The following is a 12,341-nucleotide window of genomic DNA, read 5'->3' as shown; positions in this document are numbered from 1 at the left end:
AGAGAATAAAAGATATTATCTCACATGCATTGTCTCTCTAATATCCCGGGAGTGACACGGCTACAACATTGCATTTTACAATCATGACATTTTAGGTTTGTTTCCTCCCAGTGGCTTGAAATAACTTTAAAAATCTAATCTTGCTTTTATTATTTGTGGCATTCGTTGACCTCTGTTTGTATATATTTATGCAAACATCATTTCTTTTAGATTAAAAATCAGTAAAGCAGCTCCATCCTGATTATATTAATGTAATTCACTACAATGGCCCATTACAGTAGTACTCTGGAATTAGGGTTTGGTTTGTTTGTAAAGTGAATTAGTTGCTCATGAACTGGGCTAGATTGATAGCAGTGGAGGGTTTTGTTTAGCTATAGAAAAGACACAGTACAAGTGTCTCCACAGCAACCTGTTAATGTACCTCCATCAAACTGGAAAGACCATATTAAGAATAGGTTTAGTCTCCATGCACATTCAGCCCATGGCCTTCAGCTAAGACTTTTAGCTGGTGCCAATTGTAATGGTTTTCATGAGGATGACACCTGTCCACTGTAGGAATGGCAATAAGGCAATGCATTTCACACAGATCACCAGCAAATCAATAACCATTTTCAGTTCACTCCCACCCTGGACCCGTTTTCAAGTGAGTGGATTTGGAGAGGTGCTGGGAGAAGCAGACTAGAAGGGGAGGCTAAAATTACGAAATTTTTTCAGGCATCTGTGTGAAGAATTTTCCAATTTTGTTGTTTTCAGGCTCAACTGCTAGTTGAGGAACCTTTATAACCAAGTCATTGTTTATGAAGTGAGGTGGTGTGAGAGAGACAGAGAGAGAACAGGGCCTGTGGAGAGATGATGCAACATGAGCAGCTGTGATTTCAAACCCAGCAGTGGGAAACTGTTTAAGCAAGTGGAAGCTATCACCCTTGGAGATCTATGTCCCAAACCAGGCTCAAAGGGCTGAATGTCCCAAATATCAGAGGAACATTTCAGAAGAACTGTACTCTGTCCAACAGTCGAACAATTTGCAAAGGCAAAAGATGCATTTCACTTTGAAATAGCTGTGAAATGCATTTCAAAACTAAGTGCAATTACTATTGGTATTTTTGAGACTACCATGACTGGCTATAAAAATAGTAAAATCATTTGTACCACGGCAATATGGAAGCCCAGCACAAAACTAAACCAGACTATTCTGCTGAAATATTAATGTTCTTCTAATATTGTTAAACTGTAATCAGAGCAAGATGGAAAATGGTTTACAGTACCTTACTTTGGGATGCTGCTCATTGCAAAATTAGGTTTTATTTTTTACTCACAATGCTCACCACAACTGGTTGGCTATGAAATGCAGAAGTTTAAATTAAAAAAAATGTTTTAAAATACTGGAATTACATTTCAGTGCCATCATACTGGACGACATTAACCTTTGTGCAGAGAATGGCACAAGGGATATGCACCACTTTAAGAGCTTATCTTCACTACGGAGCTAAATCGGAGCTGCTGCAAGGGATGCAGCGGCATTGAGTTAGTGGGTCTAGTGAAGACATGCTAAATCAATGGGAAAGTGCTCTCCCATTGATTTCTGTACTCCACCTCAACAAGAGGCAGAAGCAATGTTAGCGGGAGAGTGTCTCCAGTCGACATCACGTAGTGCAGACCCTGCAGTAAGTAGATCTAAGCTACGTTCACTTGAGTTATGCTACTAACGTAACTCAAATTGCGTAGTTTAGATCGACCAGCAGCAGTAGTTTAGACCTGGCCTAAGTCTCACATAAGCCCTCAAAGATAAGATGCTGTAAAAAAAAAAATCATAATTCGTGGTCAAGTTTTGCAGGTGGGAGGGAAGGGTGCAGTAAGACTTGCACAAGGCATAGGGACACAAAGTGTTTTCAGCTCTAGAAGAGTTAAAGCAATCAGAGGCCAATACTGTCCACAAATGGTAGCGCACCTTCCATAACTCTCAGGAAGAAGTGTAATTATTTTTATATAGCACTTGATAAAAAGATTAAAAAAAAAAAAAAAGGCCAAAACCAAGTAGTCCTAACAAATTTATAAAGGGGCCCTATCAGTCTGATCTCAGTAAATCATGGGTTGTAGGGCTTTTTCAATTTTATAAATTCAGACTGATTTTTGTACACAGTTCCAACCCTTACCACTATTTTAACAGAACTGTAAACTCGAAACAGCACACCTTGCCACCTCATACAAACACAGTAACCACCATACTTCCCATACAATATCTTTCTAAGAAGCATTACACAATAGCATGTAAGAAGAATTAAAAAAACCAGTCAAAACAATATCATAAGCATCCTAAAATATGAATAAGCAAAACCACTGCCCAAGCCACTAAAACACTGTTCTGACCGCACAAAACACCCCTGCAAATAATTTACTTTATATACTCGTTCATAAGCCGAATATTTTTGGTAAAACAGTGACACATCAAAGAGCAGGGGTCGGCATCAAAAGTTGATCATTTTAATCTCTATAGAATCATTGAATTGAATATCTAATACATTGTCGTTTTGTTTACCTGGAGCATCTACAGGCACGGAGCCCCTCCGCTCCTATTGGCCACGGTTTACCGTTCCCAGCCAATGGGAACTGCGGGTAGTGGCGCCACTTCCCGCAGCTCCCATTGGCTGGGAACGGCGAACCGCAGCCACAGGGAGCTGAGGGGCTCCGTGCCTGTAGATGCTCCAGGTAAACAAAACATCCAGGCCCACTAGTGGATAACCCTAACAGGCCAGGAGCCAAAGTTTGCCAACCCCTGAAATATAGGGTCGGCTTATGAAAGGATCATACAGTTTTTGCTATTTTTACCTAACCATCTTGGGGGGTCAGCTTATAAATGAACAGGCTAATGACTGAGTATATACGGTACATATATTTTTGCTGTGGTATAAATTAAAAAGGGTTTATGTATTAAAATAGTATTTTAAAGAAAATTTTGGATGCAGGCTGAATATATAGAAGAAAATTTTAGTCAGATTGATTTGAAATTGCAAGCCTATACTCAGAAAGAAAGTCAAGATAAATATAGTTTAAGAGCTTATGTGAAAAAAAGTTAAAGGTACTATGAATTTTAAGTAGCTTTTTTCAAGTCTTGTTTTTTCCAAATACATAAATTCACCAATCCTTGGGGGGGAGGAGGGGAGAGCAAACTGTCTATGCATTTTGCAATTTTTAAAAAGCATTTAAGGTACAGCTTGACAACCATGGAGATCTACAAGTTTGTACTATTTGTTGTTTTAAAAAAAAAAAAAAAAAAAGTACACCTAGGCTGACACATGGACTTGATTAAAAAGCTCTTACATATCCAAGAGTCCTATGTGACCAATCAGCTGTATGGCACAACATCTACATATGCAGAACAAAAAAAGTTAAGTTTCTATTTAAGGGCCCTATTCAGTACTCCTTACACACCACAAACTCAAGCAGAACTTACCTGCTTTCCCAAACACAGAGTGCTAAATGGGGCCATGAATAATTAAGTTAATTGGGAAAATTTGGGCAAGCTTGCTTTTCCCTTCCAAATTCACAAACCTATACACCTCTACCCCGATATAACGCTGTCCTCAGGAGCCAAAAAAATCTTACCGTGTTATAGGTGAAACCACATTATATTGAACTTGCTTTGATCCACCGGAGTGTGCAGCCCCGCGCCCCCCGGAGCACTGCTTTACTGCGTTATATCCGAATTCATGTTACATCGGGGTCGCGTTATATCGGTATAGAGGTGTACTTGGGAGCTTAAGAAAAGTGAACTATATAGTAGAAGCTCAGAGTTACGAACACCAGAGTTACAAACTGACCACTCAACCACGCACCTAATTTGGAACCAGAAGTATGCAACCAAGCAGCAGCAGACACAAACATATATATGTATTATATATAGTACAATACTGTGTTAAATGTAAACTGCTAAAAATATAAAGGGAAAGTAGCATTTGTCTTCTGCATAGTAGTTTCAAAACTGTATTAAGTTAATGTTCAGTTGTAAACTTTTGAGAGAACCATAACATTTTATTCAGAGTTATGAACAACCTCCATTCCAGAGCTGTTTGTAACTGAGGTTCTACTGTATGTGTGTCTTATTTAAGGGTATAGTTTAAAATTTCTAAGCCTAGTTTTAAAAACAACGTTGACAACCTTAACAAGGTGCAACTGATAGGCAATATATTACAGAAAGTGGCTACACTGGAAAATCATAGCAAGTCTTGTCACTGCATAACAAGAGACAAGGTGGGTGAGGTAATATATTTTATTAGACCAGCTTCTGTTGGTGAAAGAGAAGACTACATAACAAACCATCCAATATTCATGAGACACCCTTTTAAATTATGTCCACTAGAAATCTGCAAGCGTTAAGGCCTAAAATGCAACTGCTGCCAAGTTTCAATATGATGTGCTACATGTGAGCAAAGTCGATTATTCTAAGCTCTTGTTATGTTGTAAAAGATCTTAAAATACATTATTTTGATTGGGCAAAAAACATTAAATCTTTATATGCTTAGAAAAAAAAGTCACTATGAGCAGCTGGATGCTCACCTCTTCTGAAAAACCAGGCCACTCATTTAAGGGTACATCTACCCTTCAGTGGGGAGTGAGCATGCTAACAATAGCTGTGTTGTGGCATTGGTGGAGGCTCCAGCTAGCCATGTGACCTCAAACCCACCCTACGTCCTAGGTTGGAGCTTGGGTGTCTAGCTGGAACATCCAGATGTTTTTAACATGAGTGTCTACCTGGGCTGTGAGGTTCACTCTCAGCTGTAGTGTAGACATACCCTAAGCGGCCAAAAGTTGACTGAAGAGCCTAACTTGAAAAACAAGGCCAGTGCATTTATTACAAGTGCAGGTCATGCCAATTTCAGAATAGATAAAATGCTGCTGAAAAGAATACCAGAAAACTTTTGATTAAAAACTGACAAAAAGCTTACAACTTTCCCTTGAATAGGAGATTTATTTCTAAGGCTTTGTCTACACACAAAGCTGCAATCTGCATGCATGTACTCATAGGTTTAAATCTGGCTTACATTAGCTTGTATCAATAAATTTACAGGCACGACCTAAATCAATATAACCAGTTTTAAAACAATATAGGAGTCCACATACCCAAAATTTACACCAGTTTAATTAAGCACATTTAAGCTAACCCAGTACCATTTCTTTGTGTAGATAAGCCCTAAATACAATGCTTAGTGAGTAGTTACAGAAACATACTAAAGGTGGAATATTTTCAAAACTCAGTGCTGGCTTAACTGCACCCACTGAAGACAATGGTAAAAAATACCACTGACTTCAGTGAGAGCAGTTAGTCCAATTCCTAGTGTTTTTGAAAATCCTTCACTAAGGGCCCCATCCTGCAACACGTCTGCGCTCCAGTCTCCGACTGGCTACTATGGGCAGAAAAGGTACTCAGCACCTCACAAGTTCATGTCTTGAGAAGTTTGGAGAAATCTGCAAGAAACTGAAAACAGATCTAGGTCCAAATTCTGCTCCAATACCTGTGACACCCTACTGATTTTGGATTCATGGGTGTAAGAGCAGAATTTGGTCCATAGGCTCCACTTACACTGAGGAAAAAACAAACATTTTATAAGATTATTGCTATGCAAAGCTTTGATTTTTTTGAATAAACTAAACTTGGTTAAACATTTATTTAAAACAGAACACCTAGCTGCATCAGAGACTGTTTTGACTAAGAACTATTAAAAGATTCAATGTCAAGGCTGGTAAGCCTAAAATTAGACCCACCAGCTGTGCTCTGAGTGCGTGCACATCTCAGTGTCCCTGTGTTATGCATGTCTGCTCTGTTCTTGGGAGCAGGAGATTTGAAATATAAAACAATTCTGAGTTCTTCAGAGAGTTGGATTCTTGTAAACTGGCACAGTGTTGAAATATACAAGAACAAGACAGAATGGAGGGACAATGTTATGTGCCAAATACACAGAAAAAATCCAATGCTGATACAAGTCCACAGAGAAGTCCAATATTTTGGGTTGGGGACTGATGATCCAGCAGCTTTCATTAAACTCTTTTCTTCCTGCCCCAGCTCAGTGGCAGAGGGCAGCAAGGGAAGTACAAAATGTATGAATGACATGTAATTTTTAAGTGAGGCTATGTTCTCGGCCTGCCAACGACAACATACTAATATTTTTGCAAAGAGAAGCTGGCTATGGTGCAGACTTGCAGATAACTATACTAAAGCAGTGAATGGAAAATGAGTATTATGCACTGTAACACTATAATTAGGGACTTGTCAGTACTTCCACTAAAACCCAGTTTTCGTGGTTTGCTATAGGAGCTCAGCCATTTCAAATCATATCAAGACTGAATTTGAACACTAAATTCTAAGAGTTTTACAAGGAGGCAGTACAGCAAGCAGACATAGCATTTTTGCTATTTGAACAAGAAGTTACTGAGCATACACAGTATTTTTTTCTATGTGGTGCAATAAAAAGAATTGTTAGAGCACTGACAAGATCAAGTGAACAGAGGTGTTTATTTTCCCCTAAAAAGCAAGTGAATTGTTAAATTAAAAGCAAAACATTCAGGGTCCAATAACCCACCCAAAATTAAAAACAAATGTGAATAGAGGCCATTGTGGTTAATTATTTAATTCAAGCTACACACAAGCACTCAACATACATGCTTTTCTGCCAAAGGGTCTCAAAAGAGTGGATCATCCCTACATATTATGGAATGAACTACTGGGAAGGGTGAGAGTAAATGTGAGTTTACCTTATTAGCATAATCAGAAGAGTGGTGAGCCAAGTGCCTAGAGAGATGTTTACTATAATCTTGAAATGTAGAGGTTTTACATTCCTAACTTCCATTAACTCCCGGAGGCATATGGGAAAATTCCACGTGCAGGGAGATTAGACTTTACCATCTATAACTGTAAAATTTTTAAGATTTTAGTTAATTTCTTCCACTCCCCTATCAGTAACCCATGTACTGTTATGTGTACACACACACACACACACACACACACACACACACACACACACACACAGTAAGAGTGCAACATATGTCTTTGATACCTCCCATCTACTTTGGCACCAATCCTGCCAAAACATATACATGTGCCTAACTTTAAAAACTTTACTTAGTCCCATTGAAGTAAACCAGATTACTCATGGTGCCTCAGATGTGTGTGTAAGTTTGCAGGGGCCAGTTTGGCCTGTAATGCATTGTCTGTATTTGATTTAGGTTATAAATAATAAGGGGCAAAGAATGTGTCATCCTCTATATTCCTACAGTGCCAACCAAAGCACCTAATTGTTCCACAGCAGCTGTATTCTTTAAAGGCAGACTGTAAAATATGATACGCCTTGTCTATTCTTTACACCCAAATAGGCAAAAACCTGCCTCCCAAGAAGACTGAACTCTGGCTAAAGTTTGTTGAAAGAAAGGGGGTAAACAAATCAAAATAGAACCTGATCAGCCAGGGAATGAAAGAAATACAGAACCTTTCATTTATATCTCACCAGTTCAACTCCAGATAAGGTAAGAGTGGCTGCCGGTTTTGTGAACTGTGTGAAATTAGTTGGTGGTTTCGGTCCAGTTTTCTGAAGACAGGAGAGCACATCTTTAACAATGCCATAACAAATTGCATCTCTATGTGAACATTTCAGCAGAAATGCCAAAGAGTGAATTGACATGGAGACTGAAACACCCTTAGATCCTGTCCAACTCTACATCTTCTAACCAGCCAGAGGGTTCGTCACCTTAGTCAATCAGTTTGTGCTTACAGAGCAGCTTTTTTGCCATCACAACTGTATTTGTGAGTCCACCTAACTATGTTTGTATCAGTGTATTCTAGGAAAAGCGGGGCAGCTATCCTATAGTGCCTCTGCAGGTGACAAGAGTGCCCAGAGCACATGCTTGCAGAGCAAGGACAGCAGCATATGGGATAATGCAATATTGGATGTCTTGTCTCCAAAAGCTAGGAGGAAGGAGGACCAGCCAAACTGGGTAAGTGGGCCAAGTGAGGGTATCCTGAATACCCTGCAAAGAAACAGTGTGCTGAACTTGTTATAGGAACCACAACTATGTGAGAGGGTGATACTGACCATTGTTACTTTTAAGTACTTGTATGTGGACACAAACTACATTTAGCCAGGTCAGTAATTGGTTACACAATCAGTTAGAAGATATAGCGTGGACAGGGCTTTAGAGAGGATTCCTCTAGGTCAACATTGAAGCACACTGGGCATTTAGGAAGCTTCCACTGCTTGTACCTATGAAATTCCTGTTCTGTGAATAAAGAGGACTGTCAAACAGTCTTGAATTTTTCCCTACAACTAGATTTACGTGATAGCAAAGAAGAATGAATGGCTGCTGCCATTAGGGAAAAAAAATATTCAAAAGACACGGAAACGCAAGATTTGAACACATCAAAACTTTGACAAGAAAATACTGGGATGATGTACTGTAGGATGTTTCAGAGGGCTGAAAAACATCTCTCTTATGGTGAAAAACATCCAGAGTTCAATTATACCACAATCTAAGAACACCATATCCTGCAAAAAATATATGCATACTTAATTTCACAAAATGCAAGTAGCTGTTTACTTCAGGGGGACGTAGGTAAAGTTAAGCAGACAAGACTTTGCAGAATCAGGGCCTAAGACAAAAGTTAAAAAAAAAATTCATAAGGGAGTGACTTAGGCAGATCACTTACCCAAAAGCAAAAGGAATCATACAAAAGTTAATGGAAGGGATACTGGTATGTTGCAGCTATGGCATGTGTAGAGTGTTTACAGTGTATCTAGAACATATAATTCCCATTAGCTTAATTTTTATAACCACATCAAACATCATGTTAAAAAAGGTATATGCACTTATGGTTAAAATGCCATTCTATGTAGTACTTGGGTCCAAAAAAGCACAATGCACATGAAGTCCATTATTAAATTTAAACTTAAATATAAAACTGTGTTCTAGTGGATTGAAATAGAAATTACCTACAGTCTCCATAAAAGGGAACCAATTGCAATGAGTCTTCAGTCTCCAGTTTAGTAAACAGCATGGAGATTTTTTTTTTATTTTTTTTTTTTTTAAGAAGCCAATACCAAGCATAAGGCAGACGACAATTTCAAAGACACATACCAATCCATTTATTGTTTTATTGGCTTTATGTGCATTTTTTCTTAAAATCTGTCCCACAGACTTAAGCTGCTGAAGAACTGAGGCAATAATCTATTTCCATCAGTTTCAACAAAGAGGAGTCCCTGGCGTCTGCTCAAACACAGTCTGAGAGAATTAGTAGTAACTTCAACGGATTTACAACAGCATGAACCTGGTGTAAACAAGATAAACATCGGCCCACTATATTTTGGACCCAGGAAGAACATCCATTGTTCTGTATTGTAAAATGGTCACAATCCTGCTTCATAAAATCTCTCTCAAAGACCACCCTTGCCTCATTATATCATGCAACAAAATTAATGAATTTAGGGATTAATAAACAAAGCTTCCTGCATGTCTTCGGTACAGGAAAATTTTCCACCCCTGCTAACTCCAGTTTATTGTAGACAGCATGTTAATCCTGGCATGTTGCAATATACAGTAGTAGGTTAACTAAAACCAAGACATAGCTGCAGTTTCTCTCCTTCATAGGCAGCTGATTATTTAAAATAGTTGGCATGGACAGCCACAATAATGGATTGCGATGATTTAGTATCTGCAATGTCTTACAGAAGAGAAAAAAATGAATTCCTAATGAAAGCTTTGTTTTTACTAAACTACACATCAACGTGACCAAACAAAAATCAGAATGGTTGCCTGTTTTTTCAGTTTGAAACCTAGAGGATACATTACATAAAAAAAATGTACTGCAGTCTAACACGGACTTAATTTAAAAAAAAAAATCTAAGCACAGTAGTCCAGAAGATGAACTGGGAGAGAAGATTTTTGTATTAAAACTACAGAGGAGCGTACACACACACACACGGGACCACAGAAGCACCTAATTTTTGTCTGTTTTTTAAAGCCTAACTAAAAGAGTAAAAAAATATTTTGAATTAAAATATCACATGCAGACAAACCACTTACAGTTGTGTGTCAAAAGTCTTCCAGAAGTCTTCTGGTTAACTGACAATCAACTGCACATATTACTGTAATCAAAACAGTTCCTTTTTGTAGGCAAAACCAATTTTGGTTTGGGTGCTAATTTTTTGTTGTTGTTGTTAAACTTTAAAAACCTCCCCTCCCTGCATCTTATTCTCACACATACTCTTCTCCCCCCTTGCAAAATGTTGTTCTATCTGAAAGAGAGGCATCATTCGGATAACAGTCCCTATGTCAAAGGCACATACAACACATGGAACCATACTCCATCGTACACTAAAATTCGAGATACAAAACCATGTCACAAGCCTTATTGTAAAGAGAGAAGGAAGATCTTGAAGAAATAGCTAAAGTGACATTAGCCATAAAGGCAGAGAAAGTTACCAGACTGAGAAAGAGAAGGTCTCTTACATAAGCATCATCACATGCTTTTAAAATAACTGGGCCTCTCCCCTTCTCACTTCCTTACCTGAATTTCACAAAGTCTGCTGTAGGGGCTGTTTCTCACCCTTAAAAACTCCCAGCGTCTGCCCTCAAAAAAGCGTTAGAGATATTTAGTCCTGACTCCTTCTCTGCGGGCTGCAAGACCAGAATGTAAATAGAGACAGAGGGAACCAGAGCACCGCAGCCTCTACCACGGAGCCATAAACCTTGGTCACGACTGCAGCACCAGCTCATCCTGTGGGGTTGAGTCAAGCTCTGGACCCACAGTTCAACTCTCTGTTTGTAAACCCAATTCCGCCTCCCCATCCCAGTGCCTTTCTAAGCAGGGACCTATTGCCTGCTCGCCCCTGACTGCAAGGCCAGGTGTCCCATGAATCTTTGATGCTGCTGCGAAGCCCCTCGCGTCCTTTCCTCGGGCCCCGCGGAGCTCGGCTGGGTTTGAACTCCAGTAACCCCCGGCACAGCTCGCTGCAAACCAGGCGCCGCCGGCAGGGAGCAGGAGCCGGGGAATTCCCCGCAGCCGGGAGCGGGCAGCCCGGTTCAGCGGCCCAGCGGAGGAGGAGAATTGGGGTGGAGTAGCGGTATTTGGGGCGGAGAGAAGGGGGGCGAAGTGGAGGGGCGGAGGATTGGGGGTCGCGGAGGGGGCTGGTTTGGGGGGGATCGGGAGGTATTTGTGGGGAGATCGGGGAGGGGTGCAGGGGGCCCCTCGCGGGGGATTTGGGGAGAAGGCTGGTTGGGGGGTAAGGGGGGCCCTCGGGGAATTTGGGAGGGGCAGAGGTTCGAGGGGCCCTTGGGGCCGGGGGGAATTTGGGGAGGGGGGCTGAGGGAGCTGGTGGGGGGGGTGGAGGTATTTGTGGAGAGAGTGTGGGGTTCAAGGGGGCCCCTCGGAGGGGAATTGGGAGAGGCGGGGGCGGAGGGGCCCCCCGTGGGGGATTCGGGGAGCGAGCTGGTGGGGGGGGTGCAGAGGGGCCCTCGGGGGGGATTTGGGGGAGTCGGGCGGGGAGGGGGGGCTAAGGGGGCTGGTTGGGGGAGAAGCGGGGGTATTTGTGGAACGAGTGGGGGGTTCAAGGGGGCTCCTCGCAGGGAGTTGGGAAGGGGGCGGGGGGCTCAGGGGCCCCTCGCAGGGAATTGGGGGCGGGGGTCCCTCGGAGGAAGTTGGGGCGGGGGGGGCTCAGGGGCCCCTCGCAGGGAATTGGAGGCGGGGCGGGGGCTCCCCGGAGGGATTTGGGGAGGGGGCCCCTCGCAGGGAGTTGGGGGGCGGGGCGGGGGGGCTCGGAGGGATTTGGGGCGGGGGGGGCCCAGGGGGCGGCCAGTTACCTGGGCCGACGCAGTTTCCGCCTCCCCGGGCGGGCTGGCGGCGGGTCTCGGTCAGGGCCGCGGCTCGGTGCCCGGCCTGCGCTCGCTCAGCGGGGACGGCGGCGGCAGAGCGTCTCCCGCCGGCACCATCCTCCCCGCGCGGCTCCGGGCGCCCTGACCGACCGACCGACCGCGCGCGCGAGCGCCAGGCCCCGCTGCGCCCGGCCCCGGCTCCAGGCCCCGCCCCGCCCGCGGGCAGCGCATGCGCCCGGCCCCGCCGGACAAAGTGCCGCTCCCGGCCCCGCCCCCAGCAGCCCGGGCACCTCCCCCGCCGGGCGGCACGCGCCGCAGCGCCCCGAGCGCCCCCCCCCCCCCCTGTCCGGGCCGTGCACGAGGCTCCCCTGCCCCCCCCATGTCCACAGCCCCCCAGGGTGACCAGACAGCACGTGTGAAACATCCAGACGGGGTGGGGTGGGGGGGTAATAGGAGCCTATATAAGAAAAAGACCCAAAGATCGGGAC

General features: G+C 43.0%; 1 protein-coding gene across 2 annotated transcripts in view; it reads right to left on the bottom strand.

The window, feature by feature from the left end:
* The window catches only part of RNF145 (ring finger protein 145), a 62,314-nt gene extending 50,271 nt beyond the window's left edge, over positions 1-12,043 (bottom strand). The window contains exon 1 of one of the 2 annotated variants that reach the window (XM_034778600.1): positions 11,842-12,043. The gene's annotated coding sequence lies outside the window, so the exon portion shown is untranslated. Of the gene's footprint in view, positions 1-10,549; positions 10,674-11,841 lie in introns of those variants that run through there. The other variant, XM_034778601.1, reaches the window with a different exon arrangement.
* Positions 12,044-12,341: the final 298 nt, after the last annotated feature.

Source organism: Trachemys scripta, chromosome 8, assembly GCF_013100865.1.
Source record: "Trachemys scripta elegans isolate TJP31775 chromosome 8, CAS_Tse_1.0, whole genome shotgun sequence".
NCBI classification, from domain to species: Eukaryota; Metazoa; Chordata; order Testudines; family Emydidae; genus Trachemys; species Trachemys scripta.
This window is presented reverse-complemented; position numbering and strand designations above follow the sequence as displayed.